Raw genomic sequence first — 23,198 nt, 5'->3', positions numbered from 1 at the left:
TGTAAATTATGAAAAGATTTACTCAATTATCTACCTTCTCATTTAATGGAGATTTGGCTTTAACAGATACCCTTTCCTGATCCATGGGTTCATAAAATTAAGGTGTTTTTTTTTAAACTAATGGTATTATTATTTTTTTCCTGGGCTGCAACCTTTCAGCTTCCAAACAGCCGTAGAAAGGAAAATAGAAGTGGTATTTTTCAAACGTGGCAACTTTAAGTTGAGTGGACTTCAACTCCCAGAATTCCCCAGGAAATATACAGATTGGGGAATTCTGGGAGTTGAAGTCCACCCATCTTTAAATTTGCCACATTTGAGAAAGCCTTGATTAAAGTTTTGAGACTTAAACTTCCCTTTGCATTGATTATTCCTCCTCTGGAATGTTTCGATTCAGCAAAGTTTGTCCAATGCGGGTCATCCTTGACTTATGACCATTCATATTGTGACCGTTCAAAGCCAAAATGGCACTGAAAAAGGTGACTGATGACTTTTGCAAGAAAGGTGGCAAGAAAGATCCTAAAATGTGGCGAAACTCAAGTTAACTGCTGTCGTGCTGTCGGCAACAATTGTGGCCGTAAGTTGAGGACTTCCTATACTTGCAAACTGCCAGCTGCAATCCATGTGAAAACATGGCAAATTGGCCATTTAAATGCTTTATAAATAAGGCGAGTAGAACCAGGTAATTCACCTTTGCCCCTTTTCTTCCCGTACACCTTGGACAACAGCGACTCTTGCAGAAAGTTGCAAATGACGGTGCTTAATGAAGTGCTCTTAAAAAGGCCATTTTTCCAAACGACTGTTTGTTAAAGTCCCTGCAAGAATTTTAAGGGTTTTCTTTTCCTTCTGGAAACTCCTGTGTGTTGAAAATTTGCATCCCTTTCCCAGCCATAAAACCCACAAGATCCCCTTTTAGGCGAGCCGTTTTTGTATCTCCTGCCACAAACTTGCAAGTTGGGTTCACACAATCTTTTCAACCAGACCTGTTTAAAAAAAAAAAAAAGAACCTTGTACGTGAAGCCGGGGTTTATTTGAAGATGGGTTGTTGCAGGAAAAAAAATGACCTATTATTAATTACTATTACAAGATGGTTTGTGGATGAATTTCATTCTCTCGGGTTAACCTCAAAAAAAGGGGAAAACACAGACCCAGGAAACTATAGACCAATCAGCCTAACATCAATACCCGGGAAGATACTGTAAAAAATAATAATTAAAAAAAAACCAGATCTGCCAACGTCTAGAAATAAGTAAAATAATAACTAGCAGTCAGCACGGGTTTGTTAAGAACAGATCATGCCAAACCAATCTTATTTCATTCTTCAACAAAGTCACTAATTTAGAAGACCAGCAAAATACTGTGGACATAATATATTTAGATTTCAGCAAGGAATTTGACAAAGTATACCACAACCTACTTCTTAGTAAGCTAGAAAAAAAGTGGAATAGATAGCACCACCACTAGATGGACTCGCAACTGGCTGGCAAACTGTACTCAATGAGTCCTTAATGGGTCTAAGTCTACAAGTAAGCAGTGAGGTGCCACAAGGTTCTGTCTTAGGCCCAGCCAGGACTCTTCAATATCTTCATTAACGACTTAGATGAGGGAATAGAAGGGGAACTTATCAAATTTGCAGATGATACTAAGCTGGCAGGAATAACTAACACCCAAGAAGATAGGCTCAAGATACAAACTAGACTACAACACTGGGCCCTATCTAACAAAATGAAATTCAATGTAGAGAAAAGTAAAGTCCTACACTTAGGCAAGAAAAACTAAAAGGACACGTATAGACTGGGTGAAAACCAGGCTCAATAGCAGGAACTGGGAGGGGGATCTTGGAGTCTTAGTGGACAACCAGCTAAATAGGAGCCAGCTGTGTGCAGCCGCCGCCAAAAAAGCCAATGCAATCCTAAGTTGCATTAACAGAGGGATACAATCGAGATCAAGGGAGGTACTAATACCACCCTATAAAGCCTTAGTAAGACCACACCTAGAGTACTGCATGCAGTTTTGGTCACCACACTATAAAAATAGGTATTGAGACTCTAGAAAAAGTGCCGAGAAGAGTAACCAGGATGATTAGGGGACTGGAGGTTAAAACATACGATGAACAGTTGCAGGAATTGGGCCTGGCTAGTCTAGGGAAGAGAAGGACCAGGGGAGACAGGAGAGCAGCCTTCCAATATTTGAGGGGCTGCCACAGAGAGGAGGAAGGGGTCATTTTCTAAAACACCCGAAAGCCAGACAAGGAACAATGGGTGGAAACTGATCCAGGAGAGATTCAACCTGGAAATAAGGAGAAACTTTCTGACAGTGAGAACAATCAACCCAGGGAACAGAAATTTGCCTTCAGAAGTTGTGGGAGCTTCATCCCTGGAGGATTTCAAGAAGAGACTGGACTGCCATTTGTCAAAAATGGTGTAGGGGGTTGGACTAGATGACCTACAGGGTCCCTTCCAACTCTGATTTATCTGTTATCTGTTATCAGACATCCAAGCATTTGCTTGGCTGAATTTGAACTCGCTTCTCCTTTTAAACACGTTTTTCTGACCCCCGAAATCACCGGATAGGAAGATGTGCCTTGTTCACAGAGGTGCTTTGTTCCTCGCGAACTTTTAAGGCGCTGACTGGGATTCGTGATTTTAACCAAGATTCTTTAACCCTTTTATTTGTTGTTGGGGCTTTTTGGTCTTTTTTTTTTTTTTGGTGTCTTTTGTCTTTTTCTTTTAAAAAATGCACTCTGCTGGGAAGGAGGAAAAGCAGCTGGTGATTATTCAAATAAAGATGTTATTAATCAGAAGGAGTTGAATGGGGGCAGAGGCAGTGGCAGTCAAAAAAGTCAAGATGGCGGCTGCAATGGCACCGTCAAAACTTCACCTCAGGTTTTAATTGTTGCAGCCACCATCTCGGCTCTTTTGACCATCGCTAAGCTGCAAAATAGTGGAATCATATCAATTCAAAGGGCAACTGACCATTGCAGTAACCGAATGTTAATCTGGACAAAGGACTTTGTTATACCTAGAGGCAATCCTTGACTTACAATGGTTCACTTAGTGACCATTCAAATTTACAACCGTCCTGAAGGGGAAAAAAAAGACTTCTGACAGGTCCTCACACTTACAACTGTTGCAGCATCCGTTCCCCAACGGTCACAGGATCAAAATTCAGACGCTTGGAAAACAGACTCATGTTTATGACGGTCGCAGCGTCCTGGAGTCACATGATCCCCATTTGCGACCTTCCCAGTGAGCTTCCCACCACCACTAACGGGGACAATAGATTTGTTTAACAACTGTGTGTGTTTCACTTAACAACTGACATGATTCGCTTAAAAAACATGGCAAAAATAGATGATAAAATCGGGCGCAACCCACTTAAAAATTGCCTTGTGTTTGGGGTTCTCAGTTGCGGTCTTAAGTATGTATGCATGTATATATATATACACGTGTATACATATATATATACACACACACAAGCGAAATGCCCCTCACGCACCATCACAAAATCTCCAGAACCGTAAAGCCTACAAATTTGAAATTTGGCCCGTAGGTTTCTCTTGGCTTCTAGGGGCTCATGAAGAAATGATTTTTCGAAATGACCCATCAGAGCATTTAGAGTATTTCCTATATTATTATTATTATTAACACGCTCTGATGCTAAGGAGTTCTACTCCCCCTTCCCACCTGAGAAGAAATCTAGTCCAAATGCAAAACACAAGCAGAGGAGAGGAATTTCACTTTCAGTTTCAGAGCACCAAGCAGCTTTAGTACAGAACAGTTAAGCTAAACCACACCCAGGCTCCTTGCTGTCTCCTCCTTGCTCACACAGCAAATACTCTTTCAGTTTCCAAACATCCCTCTACTCTCTCACACGCTGACAGGACGCTAGCCAGATGAATGCTGATGGAGGCTGGTAGGCAGAGGCAGAATTTTTTTCCTCTTATTTTTCTCCCCAAAAACTAAGCCCGGCCACATAATTTTGTAGCGAAGCACGGGTATCTAGCTAGTTACGTATATTATCTTAGTGTTCCTCTCTGCCCTGTTGGAACAGCTCAACTAACCACACAGGTAGTCCTCAACTTATGGCCACAATTGAACCCAACATTTCTGTTGTTAAGTAAAACAGCTGAATTTTGCCCCATTTTACAACCTCCTTTGCCATTGTTGTTAATTGAATCACTGCAGTTAATAAGTTAGTAACCTGGTTGTTAAGTGAATCAGGCTTCCCCATTGACTTTATCTTGTCAGGAGGTCACAAAAGGGGAACCACGTAACCCCAGCAATGGTCATAAGAGTGAGTCAGTTGCCAAGCATCCGAATTTCGATTCGCAGGATTATGGGGAATGCTGAAACAGTCATTTAAGTGGGAAAAAATAGTTATAAGTCACTTTCTTCAGCGCCACTGTTTGTTTGAATGGTCACTCAATGAACTGTTTTAAATCGAGGGCTATCTGTATGTGGGAAAAGAATTTGGTGGTGGGGTTACCAATTCAAAACCACAGAGGAGGTTTTAACTAAGTTTTTATATGTTTCATGTACCGACTCCAAAATGCTTGACCACATAACAACATGGACGGAATGGAGTAAGGAATCCTCAAACAGATTAAGTATGCCTGACAATTTGGCAAAAATGAACCCCAAATTAAAATTTCTTCTGCCTTGAACCAGTTGGATGGGTTGCACCTGGTTTTTTTTGTTTTTTGAAGTAAAATTGGTGGAGATTATCAAACGTATTGATGGATTTTAAACAGAATTTTGAGCAGGAATGTTGTATACTCACAGATTTCCTCAACCAGACAAGAACTTCAAGGTTATTTTAATTTTGTGACTCCATGTGTAAGAGGAATTTATTTTTCTCTTGACTTAAAAGAAGAAGAAAAAAGAATGGTGTAGGGTCTCCCGCTTGGGCGGTGGGTTGGACTAGATGACCTATAAGGTCCCTCCCAACTCTGATGATCTGTTATCTGAAGAACTTTTCCCTAGGATTTCCTGTTCTTCCCTTTTCGATCCTATTGTTGATGTTTTTTAAGGATGGTGACCTGATTTGATCTTCTCGGAGGTGGGTCTTCACCCTCGCCGCCTCACCAAAGACCTTAAGGGGAAGGAAGGATTAAGGAAGCAACCGGGAGTTTTTGGTGTCTAAATCCACTCACTCTTCAGAGTTTCAGAGCTTTTAGAGACCAGATCCGCCACCAAGGGGCAGCAATGAAGAAGCTAAATTAAAGGCAAAAAAACCCTCAGCCCTGCTTAGCTGTACATGGGAATATTTTAGAAAAACTAGAAAGTGTAAGAAGAACCCAGGGGTTGTCATCTCCCACGGTGAACATCAGCTCCCTGCGTGTAAAACGAAGTGGAGGAAAACTGGCTGTATATGCGACGTATTAATCAGAACAAATATATACACAAAAAAAGAAGAATAAGGATGTATAAGAAGGATTTGCTAATGGGGCAAAGTATCCTAAAATCTGTGCCATATAGAAGAACGTGTTAGGAAGGAAGGAGGGAGGGGGAGGGAGGGAGGGAGGGAGAGAGGAAAGGAAGGAAGGAAAGAAGGAGGGAGGGAGGGAGGGAGGGAAGGAAGGAGGAGGGCAGAGGGAGGGAGGAAGGAAGGAAGGAAGGAAGGAAGGAAGGAAGGAAGGAAGGAAGGAAGGAAGGAAGGAAGGAAGGAAGGAAGGAAGGAAGGAAGGGAAGGAAGGAAGGAAGGAAGGAAGGAAGGAAGGAAGGAAGGAAGGAAGGAAGGAGGGAGGGAGGGAGGGAGGGAGGGAGGGAGGGAGGGAGAGAGGAAAGGAAGGAAGGAAGGAAGGAAGGAAGGAAGGAAGGAAGGAAGGAAGGAAGGAGGAGGAGGAGGGAGGGAGGGAAGGAAGGAGGGAGGGAGGGAGGGAGGAGGGAGGAAGGAGGAAGAGGAGGGAGGAAGGAAGGAAGGAAGGAAGGAAGGAAGGAAGGAAGGAAGGAAGGAAGGAAGGAAGGAAGGAGGGAGGGAGGGAGGGAGGGAGGGAGGGAGGAGAAGGAAGGAAGGAAAGAAGGAAAGGGAGGGAGGGAGGGGAGGGAAGGAAGGAAGGGAGGGCGAGAGGGGGAGGGAAGAAGGAAGGAAGGAAGGAAGGAAGGAAGGAAGGAAGGAAGGAAGGAAGGAAGGAAGGAAGGAAGGAAGGAAGGAAGGGAGGGAGGGAGGGAGGGAGGGAGGGAGGGAGAGAGAGGGAAGGAAGGAAGGAAAGGAAGGAAGGAAGGAAGGAAGGAAGGAAGGAAGGAAGGAAGGAAGGAAGGAAGGAGGGGGAGGGGAGGGAGGGAGGGAGGAGAGGAGGAAGGAAGGAAGGAAGGAAGGAAGGAAGGAAGGGAAGGAAGGAAGGAAGGAAGGAAGGAGGGAGGGGGCGAGGGAGGAGGGAAGGAAGGAAGGAAGGAAGGGAAGGAAGGAAGGAAGGAAGGAAGGAAGGAAGGAAGGAAGGAAGGGAAGGAAGGAAGGAAGGAAGGAAGGAAGGAGAGGGAGGGAGGAAGGAAGGAAGGAAGGAGGGAGGGAGGAAGGAAGGAAGGAAGAAGGAGGGAGGGAAGGAAGGAAGAGGAGGGAAGGGAGGGAGGGAGGGAGGAGTGAAGGAAGGAGGGAGGGAGGGAAGGAAGGAAGGAGGGAGGGAAGGAAGGAGGGAGGGAGGGAAGGAAGGAGGGAGGGCGAGAGGGAGGGAGGGAAGGAAGGAAGGAAGGAAGGAAGGAAGGAAGGAAGGAGGGAGGGAAGGAAGGAAGGAGGGAGGGAGGAAAGGAAGGAAGGAAAGAAGGAGGGAGGGAAGGAAGGACGGTGGGCGGGAGGGAGGGAGTGAAGGAAGGAGGGAGGGAGGAAAGGAAGGAAGGAGGGAGGGAAGGAAGGAGGGAGGGAGGGAAGGAAGGAAGGAGGGAGGGAGGGAGAGAGGGAGGGGAATGAGAGAGAGGAAGGAAACAGGAAAGAAGGGAGAAAGGAGAGGAAGAGGGGACAAGAGAAAAGGAAGAGAAGAAACAAAGGAGGGAGGGAGGAAACATACAGGAAGGGAAGGAGGAAGGAAAGAAAGAAGAAACAAAGAGACAGAAGAAGAGACAGAAAGATAGAGAAAACGAAAGAAAGAAGAAAGAAGGAAGAAAGAAAAGAGGAAGGGAGGGGAAGGGAGGGAGGGGAATGAGGGAGGGAGGATACAGGAAAGGAGGGTGGAAGGAGAGGAAGGGGGGACAAGAGAAAAGGAAGAGAAGAAACAAAGGAGGGAGGGAGGAAACATACAGGAAGGGAAGGAGGAAGGAAAGAAAGAAGAAAGAGAGAGAGAGAGAAAGAAAGAAAAAGAGAAAGAAAGAAAAAAAAAGGAAGGGGGAGGGAGGGAAATAAGAGGAAGGAAACAGGAAAGGAGGGGGAGGGAGGAGAGGAAGGGAAGAAAAGGGAGGGAGGGAGGAAATATAGAGGAAGGAAAGAAAGAAAAATAAAAAGACAAAGAGGAAGGAAGTAAGGAAGGAAAAGGAAGGAAGGAAGATAGGAAGGGACAGAGAAGAGGGGAATGAGAGAGAGGAAGGAAACAGGAAAGGAGAGAGGAAAGGCAGAAAAGAGAGGAAGAGGGGACAAGAGGAAGGGAAGAGAAGAAACAAATGAAGGAGGAAATAGGGAGGGAGAAGGAAAGAAGGAAAAAGAAGAGTGAGAAGACAGAAAAAGAAGGGTGGGAGGAAGGGAGGAAGGGAGAGGAGAGGAAAGGAAAGGAGAAGGGGAGGAGCGAAGGGAGGAAGGGAGGAGAAAGGAAGGAGAGAAGGCAAGGAAGGGAGGAAGAGAGGAGGGAAGAATGTAGCCCCCAACCCACCAACCTCAAGCTGGTAAAGAATTTGGGAAACTCGGCAGAACAGATGCCTGGAAGTGCAACTGGGCTGGGTGGGATCCGGCTGGCCGGGGACCACAAGCGGAAGAGTCGGTTCCCCAATCTCTGATTTCTGAGCCGCTCCAACCCCCTCGGCCAGTGGGAAGCCCCAAGGGGCAGGAAGACCCCTCCCCGCAACCGCCAACCCCAAAACGGCCGCTCTCGTTTCACTTCTCCATCCCCATTCGTGGCCCTTCCGCAAAGCCGAATCTTGGAAAGGCCCCGTGGTTTTGTCTCGGGGGGTAACCTTAACTCGCTGGAGGTTTGGGATTTAATCTCATTTTTAGAATAGAATCGAATAACAGGGTTGGAAGGGACCTTGGAGGTCGTCTAGTCCAACCCCTTACTTAGGCAGGAAAACCCTACACCGATTCAGACAAATCTCTTCTTAAAAAAACTCCCAGTGTTGGAGCATTCACGACTTCTGGAGGCGAGTAGTTCCAGTGGTTAATTGTTCTCACTGTCAGGAAATTTCTTCTTAGTTCTAAGTTGCTTCTCTCCTTGATCCGTTTCCACCCGTTGCTTCTTGTCCTGCCTTCAGGTGCTTTGGAGAGTAGCTTGACTGCCTCTCTTCTTTGGTGCGGCCCCGGAGATATTGGGGCACCGCTATCCTGTCTCTCCTAATCCCTCTTTTCATTAAACCAGAGATATCCAGTTCCTGCAACCTTGCGTCGTATGTTTGAGCCTCCAGCTCTCTAATCCTCTTTGTGGCTCTTCTCTGCACTTTTTCTAGAGTCTCAACATCATTTTTACACCGTGGCGGCCAAAACTGGATGCAGTACTCTAAGTGTGGTCTTACTAAGGCTTTATAAAGTGGTATTAACACTCCCTGGGATCTTGATTCTATCCAGTGGTGGGATTCAAATTTCTTTTTACTACCGGCTCTTTGGGCATGGCTTGATGGGCGTGGCTTGGTGGGTGTGGCAGGGGAAGGTTACTGCAAAACCTCCATTCCCTCCCCACCCCGCTAACCTGCTTTCCAGCTCCGTTCTCCTAAGCAGGGCAACAAAAGAAGAACCCAGCCAATCAGCTGTGGGCGTGGCTTGGTGGGCGTGGTGTTCTGTGGGTGTGGCTTGGTGGGCGTGGTTTGGTGGAGGAGGCAGAGGAAGGATATATCGCAAAATACCCATTCCCTCCCCACCCCGCTAACCTGCTTTCCGGCTCCGTTCTCCTGTGCAGGGCAACAAAAGAAGAACCCAGCCAATCAGCTGTGGGCATGGCTTGGTGGGCGTGGTGTTCTGTGGGCGTGGCTTGGTGGCTTTGTGGGCGTGGCAGGGGAAGGTTACTGCAAAATCTCCATTCCCTCCCCACCCCGCTAACCTGCTTTCCAGCTCCGTTCTCCTGTGCAGGGCAACCAAAGAAGACCCAGCCAATCAGCTGGGCTCAATGGGAGGCGGAAAATAGATGGGGGCGGGGCCAGTCAGAGGTAGGATTTTCCGGTTCTTTGAATTACTCAGGATTTACGCTACCGGTTCTGGAGAACCGGTCAGAACCTGCTGAATACCACCTCTGCACTACACCCTTGCTAACAAATAAACAGATCTGTTATTAAGGTGAAGAATTTAACAGGTGAAGTTCAGCCTGTTTCTATAGAGCAAACCCAGAAAACTGGTTAATTCAGTAACCAGGTTAATTGCTTGTGTTGAATGCAACCATTACATCCACAATCTTAATCATACTTTATACTCAGGATGTCCTACGTAAAAATAATAAAACACAAGGACAGAAACCAAAATACAACGCAGAGTAACATTTTTTTCCCCTATTTTTGCAGAAAACATCAGGGAGGAACTAAATGAAATAGCACATGGATCGTGTTGTAACTAGTTTCTCACAATATATGAAGCTACAGGGGGTCCTTACATACCAACTGCCTCGTTTAGTGATGGCTTGCAGTTGCAACGGCGATGGAAAAAATAACTTTATGGCCCATCCTTACAGATTTAGATTTAGACCAAAACAGATTTAGATAATCAGAGTTGGAAGGGACCTTGTAGGTCATCTTGTCCAACATTTACGTTACATCTACATTTACAAGCTTTGTAAAGAAAGAAAAAAAAGCTGAAGTTAAGATCATAAGCAGGTTTTACTTAGTGAATTCTTCACTTAATGACCAAGTTGCCGGCCGCAATTGTGGTTGATAAAACAAGGCAAAACCTTACCTGACCACTGATAATGAAATGACAGGCTTACCTGACCACTGATAATGAAATGACAGGCTCCATCCACGTGAACGGGCAGGAGCTACGCGCGCCTCCACCTTCAAGTACCTGGGAACTACTCTTGGGGAAGAAGGCCTACTACAAACTGAGGTGGCAGCCAGGATCAATGCAGCGTGGGGCAAATGGAAGTCCGTCACGGGCGTCCTCTGTGACAAGAAGATGCCGATGCGCCTGAAGGCGAAAATCTATAACTCTGTGGTGCGCCCGTGGCCATATCACGGCGCAGAGTGCTGGCCGACGACCAAAGAAGCGAAAGCAGACTCCAGATAATGGAGATGCGAATGCTCCGATGGTCGGTGGCCTCACCCTACTCGATCGCGTCAGGAACGAAGAAGTGCGTGAAGCGGTTCAACGTCGTGCCCATCCCCACGGTCATGAGGCAGTCCCGGCTACGATGGTTCGCCACGTGAGCCGCGCCAAGGAAGAATCCATCATCAAATCTGTAATGAAGGTGACTGTCGGAGGAGCGAGACCGCGTGGTAGACCTAAACAACGCTGGATGGACACGATCAAGGCCGATCTAGAGATCGCGAAGGCAGACCCGACACACGTGGCAGACAGAGAGGTGTGGAAGCAGTACTCAAGGACATTAGCGGACCTCGCCCGAGCGCGAGACAAACGCTGAAGAAAAAGAAGAAGAAGAAGAAGAAAACAAGGCAAAACCTACATAGTGAATTATCTGGATTTGCACAAGGTACTGAATGTAACTAAGAACACAGGATAGGTTTGCACACACTAAGCTGCAAAGAACATAAACCAAGTTCACATTGATGAGGGTTCGCATGTGGGAACGCAGCCTATATTCCTTGCTGAGCTAATTGTGTGAATGCAGACTCTATGGCGCTTAGGAAGGACCTCATTTCAAGGGGGAAAATGGTGTTAAAATAAGGAAAAGCTTCCATGTTTTGTGGGTCTAAACATAGAAGAAGCAAAGTCAGTAATAGCAAAGGGGTTGAACCATGTTAGAGGCAGGAATAGAACTGAATCATAAGGTTGGAAGGGTTCTTAGAGGTTCTCTAGACCAACCCTTGCCATTCTCCCTTGACTCCTGAAGGCAAGCTGATCCTTTGCTTAATATCTGCTCTGGTCAGGAAATTCCTCCTTACTCTGAGGGTGGTTCCACTCCAGCCCTTGACCTGCTCAACTTCTTCAACCAATTCGATGTTGCAAGAGAAAAGATTCTCATATTTAATCTCACAGACACGAACCAGACACAGCAATACAAGGCTACACCGGTGGGGGAGAGCCAAGGTTGTTCGCCTCCGATCCTTTTGCAACCATTTGCTGGGAGAGAGTAGCTTTGGATAGTAGATTCGTTAGGTGGCGATAGATAGATTTTATTGATAGATAGATAAATAGATAGATAGATAGATAGATAGATAGATAGATAGATAGATAGATAGATAGATAGATTGATTTGAAAGAGAGATAGATGATTGAAAGAGAGATGAAAGATAGATGATAGATGATAGATGGATGGATGGATGGATGGGTGAATGGATGGAGAGAGATAGAGAGAGGGATAGGAGATAGATAGATGATATAGATAGATAGATAGATAGATAGATAGATAGATAGATAGATAGATAGATAGATAGATAGATTTGAAAGTTAGATGATTGAAAGAGAGAGATGAAAGATAGATGATAGATAGACGGAAGGATGAATGGATGGATGGACGGATGGGTGAAGGGATGGAGAGAGAGAAAGAGAGAGAGATGAAAGATAGATGATTGAGAGAGAAAGAAGATAGATAGATAGATAGATAGATAGATAGATAGATAGATAGATAGATAGATAGATAGATGATTGAGAGAGAGATGAAAGATGGATGGACGGACGGACGGATGGATGGGAGAGAAATGGAAGGAAGGATGGATGGATGGATGGATAGGTGAATGGAGAGAGAGAAAGAGAAAGAGAGACGATAGAGAGATGATAGAGAGATAGACAGATAGACAGATAGACAGATAGATTATAAAGTTGTCGTAGCTGTCGATCCTTACATTAAAAGAAAATAACCAGTGTCATTTTAACACACATGTTTAACCATGGTTGCTACAAATCTAGTCACTGCATTACCAAACGTCATTAGCTTAATTTATCCTTTGTTAGCTTTCCTGTGGCTTAGCTTGTGGGGAAAACTAACGCCTTGAGGTTTATTTGTGTTTCATTGTCCTGTCTGAATCCAGATGTTTGATTTTTTTCGGGTTGTTTTTTTTTTTGCTGGGCCTTTTATTTTTCAGGAAACGGGTTAAGTGTATGTCACAAATGGTGTTAATCAGCTTTCTGTCTGGGCAGAAACGGTCATAATTCTCCACTACAAAGCTTCTTTCATTTGTTATTTTGAGAGGAGGGGAAAAGTTGAGTATTTCCAGACCTTGACAAAACATAGCAAATTCACTCTGATTTTTTGGGGGGGGGTCAGCAAAAGGACCAGCCACATCCTGCAGGGTCCCTGAATCACGACTGTGATTATCCCAACATTTCTCATGACTATTCAGGAAAAAGGGGTGGTTTGCCTAAAACAGTCCAAAGCAGGTCTCCAGATCCAGGGAGTGCTGGAAAAAACTCTGGTGATCCACTTTCCTTTTCCTTTTTTACATATTTATTTATGCCTTTTTACTTTAAATAGACATAAGCAGGAGTAGGCTTCAAAAAAATTAGCAGCTGGTTCTCGGCCTGGTTGCTGGCTGGGCGTGACCTAGTTGGCCTCCTGCACCAGCCTGGCCTGGGAGTGAAAATGGGCCATGGGAGGCCATTTTGGACCTCCCTGGGCTCCGGAGGCTTTCCTTGAAGGGCAAAAATGGTTTCCCAGGCTCTGGAGGCCAGAAACAGGCCCGTTTCCAGCCTTCTGGAACTGGGATTTGCCAGTTTGCCGAATTGGCAATAAATATTAGCAACCGTTTCACTCGAACCGCTGCAAACCGTTAGCGGCCCAGTGCTTAATGAACAGAGTATTGTCTGAGTCAATTTACTTACGCATAATAATAATTGTAATAATTTTGTTGATTTATATGTAAGGATAATAATCATTCATCGTTGATACATCATAATCATCTTTCTAATTTCTACCACTGTTATCTAACCAGGGGTGGCAATTCTACCGGTTTGGACCGGTTCTACAGAACCGGTTGTTATGATTCTGCGCCGTTCGGAAAACTGGCAAATCGTGCCCCTGTCTGCCCGCCCCCCCCCTCCACCCGCCCAGTCAGTCCTTATCGCACATGTGTGACATTGCGCACATGCTCGACATCCCTGACTGCATCCTTCCCCGATCACTCCTTAAGGCATTTCTTTCTTTTTTTCCCCACGCCCGACGATCAGCTGTTTCGATGATCAACTGTGCCAGGATCCCCCTTGCCTCCTTCCTGCTTCACCTGAGGCCCAGGAAGGCAAAAAAATGGAGGCGGGGCGCAGCACACACACCCCTCTGTTCTTTGCCCTCCTGAGCCCCAAGAAAGCCTTCAAAACCATTCCTCCAGGAGGCCCAGAGAAGGCCCCAAAATGGAGTGCAGGGGGATGCTATGCACCTCCCCATATTCTGTTTTTTGTTCCTTCCAGAGCCCCAGGGAAGCTTCCTGGGAGCAAAAACACCCCCCAGGGGTGTTTTGGGCTCAGAAGGCCCAAAAAATTTGGGGCGGAGGTTTGCTGCAGAAAAGAAGAAGAAGAAGAAGAAGAAGAAGAAGAAGAAGAAGAAGAAGAAGAAGAAGAAGAAGAAGAAGAAGAAGAAGAAGGAAGAAGAAGAAGAAGAAGAAGAAGAAGAAGAAGAAGAAGAAGAAGAAGAAGAAGAAGAAGAAGAAGAAGAGGAGGAGGAGGAGGAGGAGGAGGAGGAGGAGGAGGAGGAGGAGGAGGAGGAGGAGGAGGAAGGAGGAGGAGAAGAGGAGAAGAAGAAAGAGAGAAGAAGAAGAAGAAGAAGAAGAAGAAGAAGAAGAAGAAGAAGAAGAAGAAGAAGAAGAAGAAGAAGAAGAATTAGAGGAAGAGGAAGAGAAGAAGAGAAGAAGAAAAGGAAAGGAAGAGAAGAGGAGGAGGAAGGAGGAGGAGGAGGAGAAGAAAGAGAACAGAAGAGGAAGGAGGAGGAGGAAGAAGAAGCAGAAGAAGAATTAGAAGAATTAGAGGAAGACGAATTAGAAGAGGAAGAAGAATTAGAGGAAGAGGAAGAAGAAAAGGTGGAAGAGGAGGAAGGAGGAGGAGGAGGAAGAACAGAAGAAGAAGAAGAAGAAGAAGAAGAAGAAGAAGAAGAAGAAGAAGAAGAAGAAGAAGAAGAAGAAGAAGAAGAAGAAGAAGCCATGCCCACAGAACCAGTTATTACAAAATTTGAATCCCACCCCGAGGGTATTTACTGTCTGAGTCAATTTATTTATACATAATAATAATTGCAATAATTTTGTTGATTTATATATATATATAAAGCATTATTCATCATTTTCTTATACATATTAATAATCTTATATCTTCTCATTTCTACCTCTATTATCTAACCATTGGTAAAACTAAACCCACGTTAGGGAAGATTTTATATCTGCCTTGTTCTTTATCTTTAATGTCAATCTGTCCGTTTCCACACAATCTAGCATATATTAAAATGGTATTTTCATATTGCCGATAGTGTGCAAATACAATTCCGGCTGCTGTCAAAATAGGTAATATTATGTATGTATTCCCTTTATTATAGTTTTCTGGTAGTTTTCCCTAACAAGAATGTTTCTGGCTTTAAATCTATTCCTTCCATTCTCCACCATTCCGTCAGAACGGAAGAAGCTTCTTGGATGAGAAGCGAAACCGCTTTAAGAAAAAAAACCAAATTCCAGTTGCCTTTTGAAAAAAGCATCTTTGGGACGACCGTGACCTGGAAGACTGAGAATCTCCACTGACGTTGTAAGTCGAGGACTATATGTGTTTTATTTCTTCTCCCTCTGTTCCTGAATTTATTTTATTTTCTTGCTCACACCACGTGGAAAGGAATTCCATCAGCCCACTGATCGATGATCTGTGCCTGATCGCCAATCACAGGGCGGCATCGAGTGACTCATTCTTAATTTTACAACCTTCCTCCATCCCATAGTTATTGCTCCAAAAATCCTTTGCTGAAGGTTTTTACACATTGGACCTTTTATTGATTTCTTGCTGTGGGCAGACAAGGAAAACGTGATCTTCAAACAAATCAACCCAGGTTTTCTCCCGCGAGGCACAAATGACCATATCCAAATTACCCTACTTCGGACGCATGATGTGAAGAAAACAGCTCCCTGGAGAGGGATTTAATTCGGGAAAAGCTGGAAGGAAAGAGAAGAGGGCAACCCCCAGTGATGTGGAAAGACCCAGTTACAGCCTTGATGGAGGCACCACTGGTGACCTGGAGGTCCAGGTTATGGAGAGATCTTCACACATTAACAGATAACAGATAACGATCAGAGTTGGAAGGGACCTTGTAGGTCATCTAGTCCAAAACCCTTCACGGACTTTACCTATTGAGCTAGCTGGAGTGGTAAATTCAGAAGAACCCGAATCTTGGTGGTCCTCCTTGCTTTATTCATTTATTCGATTTCTGATTCCACCTATATTATTCTACTGGCTGGATACCCGTTTTTTTTCGCAACGAAACAATGTGGTCGGGCTTGGTTTTCGGGGAGGAAAATAAGGGGAATAAAATTCTGCCTCTGCCTATCAGCATCCCATCTGTATTCATCTGGCTAGCGTCCTGTCAGTGTGTGAGAGAGTGGAGGGCCGTTTGGAAACCGAAGCAGTATTTGCTATGTGAGCAAAAAGGAGACAGCAAGGAGCCTGGGTGTGGCTTAGCTCAACTGTTCTGTACTAAAGCTGCTTGGTGCTGTGAAACTGAAACTCCTCTGCTTGTGTTTTGCATTTGGAAGAGATTTCTTTTCGGGTGGGGAGGGGGAGTAGAACTCCTTAGCATCCGAGCATGTTAATAATATTATTATTATTATTAATAATAATAATAATAATAATAATAATAATAATAATAATAATAATAATAATATACGAAATACGAATGCTCTGATGGTCATTTTGAAGAATCATTTCTTAGTGAGCCCCCAGAAGCCAAGATGAATCTACAGACCAAATGTCAAATTTGTAGGCTTTACAGTTCTAGAGATTTTGTGATGATGTGTGAGGGGTATTTCACTTTTATATATATATAGGTAAGCTAATCAAGATAGTGAACATACCTAACATTCCTTCCTCCTCTTATTTTCCTCACAACAGCCCTGTGAGGTGGGTTGGGTTGAGAGGAAGACTGGCCCAAACTCACCTGGCTGGCTTTCATGCCTAAGGTGGGACTAGAACTCACGGTCTCCTGGAGATTGGCCCCAAGTCACCCAGCTGGCTTTCCTGCCTAAAGTGGAACTAGAACTCACCGTCTCCTGGTTTTTAAGCCAGCACATTAAACATGACACCAAACAGTCTTGGGAAGTTTGCCAGCTGAGCTAAAACCAAGTAAATAAACCCAAACACCCTCTTGTTTTCTCTACCCAAACAACACCTCTGTACAACTCAGCTTCTATTACCTGGCCAGGAGGAAATACATGAACTTTGAATTTCTTTTTTTTTCTTCTCTTTCTCTCTCTCTCCAATCTTCCTTATCTGAAACCCGAGGTCCATCGCAGCTCAAAGCTAAATATGTAATATCTAATCTAATATCTAATATATTTTTTTTAATGTTCTGACAGATCCAAGTGCTGTTGTGGGAAGTGAAGCCGGAGACAAATAGAGCATTTCTCAATTCTTCTTGAAAATGAGAGCTTTGTGTTGACTTTGGACCTGCCACGTCAGCGACAAGTCCTTGACTTACAATAGCAAAGCCGGATGTAAACCACAATGATTCATGTCTTCCTCGACATGCAGGTCTCCTAGAACTTTTTCTGCCTTAACAAAAACCTGGATCCAAGTCAAGGGTATCTTACTAGGTGGTCCTCAGAGCGTAACCACACAATTCAGCTGCTGAGCGAGGCAGTTGTGAAGTCAGCTTTGCTTCATTTTACGACCTTTTTTTGGCCCGGGTCTTAGGCAAATCACTTGCAGTCATGAAGTAACGCCAGTGGTGGGATTCAAATAATTTAATAACCGGATCTCTGCCCTAATGAGTTCTTCCAACAACCGGTTTGTCAAACTGCTCAGAACGTTAACAAACGGTTCTCCTGAACCAGTGTGAACCGGCTGAATCCCACCACTGAGTAACATAGTTGTTAAGTGAATCCGGCTTCCCATGGACATTGCTTGGCAGAAGGTGGCAAAAGAGGACCACGTGACCTCTGGACATTGCAACCGTCATAAGTACATGCCAGTTGACAAGTATCTGAAGTTTGATCCTGTGACCATAGGAATGTTGTAATGGTCGTAAGTGTGAAAAACGGCCACAAGTCGCCTTTTCTTTAAATAAATAATTTTATTAATGAACAACAAAGAGAGAAAAAACATAAACAATGAACGTGGTGCATACATAACAAAAAATACAAATTTACATATGTACATAAATATTAATCATCTTTGCTAGACGTCGCCTTTTTTCAGTGTCATTGTCACTAAACAAATGGCTGTAAGTTGGGGACTACCTATTTTTATAGGTGTAGGTGTTTTAAAGGTGTAAGTATTTTTATAGGTATGTTTTATAGAAATTGATCCCATAAGAAGAGATTGGACTCCCATTTGTCAGAAATTGGTGCAGGGCCGTGATGGCGAACCTATGGCACGCGTGCCACAGGTGGCATGCGGAGCCATTTGTGCCGGCATGCGAGCCACAGGCAAACTGACGTCACTGCACATATGTGTGCCTCACATCATTTGTAAATTTATGAAGAAGGAGAACTTATTTCTGTAGCAGCTCTGAAGTTCTCCCTTTTTTTGATCTGCCTGATCTGATGGCGGGATGAAAAAACTCCTCAAATCAATTTGCTTCCTGTCAAAGAGTTGATGACAGATCTTCCATTTTCCCCCAAATTTCCAATTCTCAAAAGACCAAAGTTCTGCTTTCATCTTTGCCAGAACCGTTAGGTTTGATTCCTAGGAAATAGGAATTCCCCGCACTTCGTGATTTAACTTGAACGCTGTCCTTTAATTCTACCTATCTGCTTCTGTTGATATAAATGGGTTCCTTTCAGAGAAAAGGGGAAAATATCATAAAGAAGAAAAGAGAAGATTAAGAGAGATCAGGAGAATTAACGCTGCGGTCAGAAACAGAAGTATTTTCAACGCCAGCCAAGGAGGAAAAACTCATTTCCAGCCCCCGCGCCCGCTTTTTTTTTTCCACTATATGTTTTATTTTAATTCATAAACATTTTGAATACAGTGTATTGTCAGCACGCATCATTTGCAAAAAAGCAATAGAAAACAAACACAGATATTAACATGTACGCTAATAACAATAATAATAGTCTAATAGAATAATTTTAACTAGATTTCTCTTATTTGTAATCCTGTTAATTATACCAATATGTTTATCATTATAAACCCTCCATATATTGAATTCATACATAATAGTAATCTTTCTTTGCCTAGTTTATCTCTAACCACTCGTAAAATCTATTCCACGTTGAGCAATATTCTGTGTCTTCTTTGTCCTTCATTTTTAATGTCAATCTATCCATCCCTGCACAGTCTAATATTTTCTGAATTATGTCCTATATCTGGTGGAGTGTTCTCATTTTTCCAATATTGCGCAAATACAATCCTTGCAGCTGTCAATACATGCAAAGCTAAATATATAGTCCCTTTATCATAGACCTCTGCAGTGGTGAGATTCCAAAAAATTTACTACCAGTTCTGTGGGCGTGGCTTGGTGCCCGTGGCTTAGTGGGCATGGCAGGCAAAGAATACTATAAAATCCCCATTTCCCTCTCCACACCACTAACCTGCTTTCCAGCTCCGTTCTCCTGTGCAGGGCAACCAAAGTAAACCCAGCCAATCAGCTGGGACTCAATGGGAGGCAGAGAAGAGATGGGGGCAGGGCCAGTCAGAGGTGGGATTGGCTGGTTCTCCAAACTACTCAAAATTTCCGCTACTAATTCTCCAGAACTGGTCAGAACCAGCTGAATACCACCTCTGCACTAGAGGCTTTCAAAAAGAGTGAGGAAAGTACACCCCCAAAAGGACACTGTCAGGAACCACCAAAACAATGCAGAAAACTTAAAACAAGCCATTCCCCTTTTCGAAAAAAAGTCAACCCCAGAAAAAACACAGTGGCTGAAAGGGAAGTCAAACTTTCTAACGTGACTTTTAAATTTCCCTCCTGTCGGTTTGATTTTTGCTTAATATTGAGAGGGGGAAAACCCCTGCCTTCTGGAATTTAATCCATACCTTTTCCCTCTTCCTTTTCACCGTTTGATGTCATTGAAAAGAACAAACGCGCATTTGTCGGAAAAGCAAGTCTCTTCCTGCAAAAGTTTGAATCCACTTGATCCACTTTTTTTTTTTTTTTTTGCTAACGGAGATAAAATACCAACGTTGTTGATAACGCACATGGCTGGGACCTGTTTTTACAGAGATGGGTAGAGTTACTAAACCACAGATGACAACATCTGCGCTGGTTCTTATCCAAATATTTCCTTAGCTCAAAGGCAGGGCTGCACCCATTGCTCATCGACAAAGGTTGAAAAATCATCCAAAGGTCCAATTTTATTCCCAGCCTGGATCTTCAAATTAAACGAAGAAGAAAAATTGGACAATAGACAACTCCGTTGAAACAGGGTGCAAAGACAAAAAGAAAGAAAGAAAACCGAAGAAAGAAATAGGAGGGAATACGTGTGTGTGTGTGTGTGTGTGTGTGTGTGTGTGTATGTGTGTGTTTGTATATGTGTGGCTTTGGGGTTTTCCCCCCCGATATAATCTTCTTCCTCTCCCTGGAATTCTGGTTGGAATGAAAACTTTATAAGGGAGAGTTTTAACATTTGGTACACATTAATTCTTAATGAGTGAGTGTGTTTTGTTGTATTTACGTTACAGCTGGTCCACTTAACCAGGGGTCTCCAACCTTGACCACTTTAAGCCTGGAGGACTTCAACTCCCAGAATTCCCCAGCCGGGAATTCTGGGAGTTGAAGTCCTCCAGGCTTAAAGTTGCCAAGATTGGAGACCCCTGCTCTTAACAACGGCTTCTTAACTTGCTCCAGCGTCATGATTTAATCTGAGTTTAATTAGTTAAAAAAAAAAAACATTGTATGGGTAGTCCTTGGCTTACAATCATCCATTTAGTGACCAAAGTTGCAACACGGAAAAAGCGACTTATGGCTGTTTTTCACACTTACGTCTCCTGCAACATCCTCCTGCAGCACTTGTGTCTCCTGCAGCAACATGATTGGCAGATGGCTCGTATCAATCAATCAGAATAGAGATAGAAGGGATCTTGGAGGTCATCCAGTCCAACCCAAGCAGGAGACCCTTTACCATTTCAGACAAATGGTGTTGTCCTTAAAAACTGGTGTTGGAGTATTCACAACTTCTGGTGACATGCTGTTAAATACCCTGTTTCCCCCAAAATACGACCTACTCTGAAAGTAAGTTCTAGCTTGATTTTTTTTTTACATGTGTGCCCATTATAAGCCCTACCCCCAAAATAAGCCCTAATTAAGACCCCGTCCACTTCAGAGTGCATGGGTAACAATTAAGCTAGGGTGGGGATGGAACGTGTGTGGAGCTGCCCTACTACTTACCTTTGGACAGTTGTAGCCAGGCCTCACACCCCCCGACACCTGCCTTGCCGACCCATTTCTTCGGCAGCCGGCAAGGTTGGCCAGTCTTTCCTGAAGGCCTCTGGAGCTGAGAACAAAGCTCTGGATCGATCCTGAGTTCTTTTATCAGCTGCAGAGGCCTTCAGAAAAGCCTTGCTGGCCACAGAAGAAGAAGTTCCTGAAGGCCTCTGACAGCAAAAAGGAGGCCAGCGGGCGACGCGCACAAGTGAGATTAGTCAAACCCCTGAAAATAAGACCTGGTGCCTTTTTCTGTGGCCAAAAATATAGAAGACAGGGTCTTATTTTCGGGGAAACATGAATACTTATCCAGCATCAATGCATTTCTTACCAGCCCATCCATGATGGCTCACTGCTTTATAAGAACATCCAAATGAATGGTGCAATGGCTCCAACATCAAGAAATTCTGGAACAACGACAAACAGATTTCTCCATCACATGCATTTTCCTGACTGTCGCCCCACCTAGAGGGTAAACATTGTGTTATGTTGGAGTGACGACTTACACAATCCCTCAAATCTGGGTCTTCTCTTCGAGGAAACAAAGTATTTGTTTTAGGAGGGAGCACATTTGGGATGATGGTTTATTCCAATGTATTGTTTATTAACAGGATATCACATCGCACTATGTTGACACCAGCTACAGCATTAATATAAACAATAACAAACCCACCGATAACCAGCTCTCATTTTGGGCAGAATATGTCATATTATTCCGTCTCAGTTCTAACAACGCTGCTATTCTCGAAGTGGATAAACAAGGGGCATGTGAGGTTAGTCAGTGGATGACATCCCCAAAAATAAGACCTGGTGCCTTTTTGGGTGGGGGAAAAAATTATAAGACAGGGTCTTATTTTGGGGGGAAATACGGTATATTGGAGGATATTAATTTCAGATCTTGTTGTTTAAGGGTGAATCTGATTTCCACCTCCTCCCCCAAAACATCTGGGGAAACGTCCACTTTAATTTTCTTCCCAAAGACTCTTGGTCTTCTCCAAGTCCAAAATAGCGTGTGTTTTGTCTACATGTGCAGGGAAATGACAGATCACAACAATCTAACTTCTTGCAGCTGTTTGGATACATCTTCCGGCGTTGAAACACATCCAATCATGCGACATACCACAACATGCCTACGCTACACAAAACAAACCACAGTTAGCACTTTACTTTATTGCCATTGCACCTCCGTACAACGAAATCAAACCCCATCTTCAGTGCACCTCATGACCATGAAAATAAACACAAACACACATCCTTCACATGCCACACCTTGAACCGGAAACCCCCGACACCACACCAATACAGCGGAATTCAAAAGAGCTCCTGCCCTGGTATAGAACCAAATACAGGGTCTGGGAAGGCAATTCACACGCACACGGTGAATGTCTTCAAGTATGCAGGCAGTCCTTGGCTTAAAGCTGCAGCCGAGCCCCGAATTTCCACGGCTAAGCAAGGCGGTTATGAAGTGAGTTTTTTTTTGCCCCACTTGACAACCTCTCTTGCCACAGTTGTTAAGTGAAGCACAGACACTTTTAAGCTAATAACATGGTTCGTTATTACCTTTCTGGGATCTGCTCGCATAATCCGCCGATACATCACGCAGTCCTAAACGCCTGGGAAGTGTTCGACTAGTGATTTGTGATACGAGACGCAGCATCTTGTTTGCTGTGTACACTGTCAGTTTTTGTGAATAATAATAATCATAATCATAATAATAATAATAATAATAATAACTGAGTCCAGAGGCAATTCTCCCTTTCCACAGGAATATCCCATTTACAGCTTATGTGCAGAGATGTTTCTGGTGTCAAGGTTAGTGATCAATCGGGGACAATCAAGGCTCAATTTAGTAACATTTCTGAAATTCAGACTTCATGCCCTGAATGAACAATGAGCAATTCCAATCAGCCATTCAAACGAGAGGAATTTCCCGCAGAGACCTATTTTCATAGGGAATTTCCAGGAAACGGCTTCCTATATCCGGTTAGTCAGATCTCAAGGAAGGGGGCAAGATGTGACGTCCTCAGTTATGACCATAAGTGATCCAAAAAAGAAAAAAAACATTATTTTTTTTATGAACACCTCAAGGCAGCAAACGTTTCTAATTCCTCCCATTTTCCTCACAACAAACCTGTGAGGTGGGGTTGGATTGAGAGAAAAATCACTGGCCCAAAGTCACCCAACAGCTTTCATGCCTAAGGCGGTACTAGAACTCACCTTCTCCTGGTGATTGGCCCAAAGCCACCTAGCTCAGATGGCTTTCATGCCTAAGGCTGGACTAGAACTCACTGACTCCTGGTGATTGGCCCAAAGTCATCCAATTGACTTTCTGGCTAAAGCAGGACTAGAACTCACTGACTCCTGGTGATTGACCCAAAGTCATCCAATTGACTTTCTGGCTAAAGCAGGACTAGCACTCACTGACTCC

General features: G+C 44.1%; 1 protein-coding gene across 2 annotated transcripts in view; it reads left to right on the top strand.

Annotated features, from left to right (window-relative positions):
* The window catches only part of P2RY2 (purinergic receptor P2Y2), a 65,399-nt gene extending 46,837 nt beyond the window's left edge, over positions 1–18,562 (top strand). The window contains exon 3 of one of the 2 annotated variants that reach the window (XR_015744234.1): positions 16,761–18,562. The gene's annotated coding sequence lies outside the window, so the exon portion shown is untranslated. Of the gene's footprint in view, positions 1–14,818; positions 14,947–16,760 lie in introns of those variants that run through there. The other variant, XR_015744235.1, reaches the window with a different exon arrangement.
* The last annotated feature ends 4,636 nt before the right edge of the window (positions 18,563–23,198 follow it).

The sequence above is a fragment of the Pseudonaja textilis genome, chromosome 7, assembly GCF_049901715.1.
Source record: "Pseudonaja textilis isolate UNSWEBS1 chromosome 7, rPseTex1.2, whole genome shotgun sequence".
In the NCBI taxonomy this organism is placed as follows: domain Eukaryota; kingdom Metazoa; phylum Chordata; class Lepidosauria; order Squamata; family Elapidae; genus Pseudonaja; species Pseudonaja textilis.
Note: the sequence above shows the minus strand (reverse complement) of the source record. Positions and strands in the feature narration are given on the sequence as shown.